This window comes from Asparagus officinalis, chromosome 4 (assembly GCF_001876935.1).
Source record: "Asparagus officinalis chromosome 4, Aspof.V1, whole genome shotgun sequence".
Classification (NCBI taxonomy): domain Eukaryota; kingdom Viridiplantae; phylum Streptophyta; class Magnoliopsida; order Asparagales; family Asparagaceae; genus Asparagus; species Asparagus officinalis.
The window spans coordinates 6,221,113-6,223,066 of NC_033797.1; the positions used below are offsets into that span (position 1 = coordinate 6,221,113).

Genomic DNA, 1,954 nt, shown 5'->3' on the forward strand with positions numbered 1-1,954 from the left:
CTCGCCACCTCGACGCCCACGCCCGCCTCCTCCTCCAAAAAACTTCGAGTTATAGAACTGCTCCGCCGACAGCGGCCATCCGACGATCGGCACGCCGTGAACCAAGCTCTCGAGCACCGAGTTCCAGCCGCAATGGCTAAGGAACGCGCCCGTCGACGGGTGCGAGAGAATCCCCACCTGCGGCGCCCATCCCCGAACTATCAATCCCCGCGCCGCCATCCTCATTCTCTCCTCGAAGGCCTCCATGTCCGAGCCGAGAGGCGTGGGGATGACCCAGATGAATGGCCTGCCGCTCGCCTCAAGCGCCGTCGTATCGTCGGCCAGCTTCGTCATTTCCGGACCTCTTATGGCGTTCTGAGACCCGAACGACACGTAGATAACCGATGCGGCGCGGCCCGTGAATCCAGCCATCCGCAGTAATCCGGTTCGATCATATTCAAGCCGAAACACAGCGGCCGACGGGCAACGACCGGGAGTGTCCAGGCTCGTCCGCCAGCATGCCCAAGCGCGAGCCTCATCAAACTTCCTCACTCGGTGTTAACATAGGCGCAGTCGCGACGTCGAGCCAGAGCCGGAACTGCCGCTGCATGAAGGCGAGAAGCGTCGCGCGTTCGGAAGCAGCGAGGGCGTCAGAGCTGCGTGCGGGTTTTATTGCCGGATGGAACACAAACTCATCAGGAGCGTGATTTCTCCTTCGGAACGATACGCGTGGCGGTTAAAATCCTCCCGTGGGAGGTTCTATCCAGAGGTACCTGAAGTGGCGGAGTGCCGTAGGCCCCACCGTGGAAGCAAGACAGCCGTGGTAACGCCGCCGAGCTTCCGGGCGACTCCGACGCGTCCACGCCAGGAAGTAGTCGGCGATGATCAGCACATGACGGCGTCTCTTCTTGGATCATGCCTGGCAACATTCAGTACTCGAAAGAGGCGCAGCAGGGCCTCCGATCGCAGAAAGAAAGTAGAGGAACAGGCTGCAGGGGACGGTGGCCGTGCTTTCGGCGCCGGGGGGATGGGCGTGGGCGGTGGGATCGAACGGAGGGCGTCTCAGACTGCCTGCCCCTATCTGTGGAGCCCGGAGGGAGGGAGGAGCGGAGGCTCCGGACGTTGAGGGGGGTGCTGAGCAGGGTGACACTGTAGCTCGGATGGGCTTTGTGGATGAGCTCCGCCAAGAGCAGGAAGGGGGTGATGTGGCCTTGGGCCATGAAGGGGAAGAGAACAACGTGGTGATTCATCTTGAATTCCATATGTCGATGACGGTTTGGGCCTATGGAAACGCTTAACCTCGCCCGCCTTTTATCTTAATAATACGGGAGGCTTTACAGGCACACCTCCAACCACACCCCTCCTCTCCTGTCTACAGTGCAGGGATCCCCACTTAAGAATTTTTTAAAAAATCTTAAATGAGGCCTCCTGCACTGTAGATAGGGGAGGGGTTGTGGCGAGAAGTGTGGCCGAGGATGTACCTCTATCAATGTTGCCCTTACGCGGATTTGTGCGTTTATTTATGGGTGTCACTAGGAGCACACCCCCAACCACATCCCAAACCACACCACCTCTCTCATATGCTACAGTATACCGGGTCCCACATAGGATTTTAAAATTTTAAAATCCTATGTGAGGCCCGGTGTACTGTAGTATATGAGAGAGGGGGTGTGGTTTGGGATGTGGTTGGGAGTGTACCCCTATCATTTTCCTTTATTTATTTGATAGGACCTGCCCAGCTTTTAAAACTAGACCTAGGAGCTGTAAGGGGACCAATTATAGCTATATATACTTTTCTCACTTGGGCCTCCTGCTTCTAATTGACTAGTAACAAAATCCTGTACACTTTTCTAACTAGAACCTACTAATAACAGAAGATGCCTTTAAGAAGTGGGGGACAAAAAAAAAAAAAAAACTCCAATTTATTCGTTTTCCATGCATTTACAAACAACATAACCAAGCTAAGTTTTCCCCC

General features: G+C 55.2%; 1 pseudogene; it reads right to left on the bottom strand.

The window, feature by feature from the left end:
* LOC109838118 overlaps positions 1 to 1,265 on the bottom strand; it is a 2,383-nt pseudogene extending 1,118 nt beyond the window's left edge.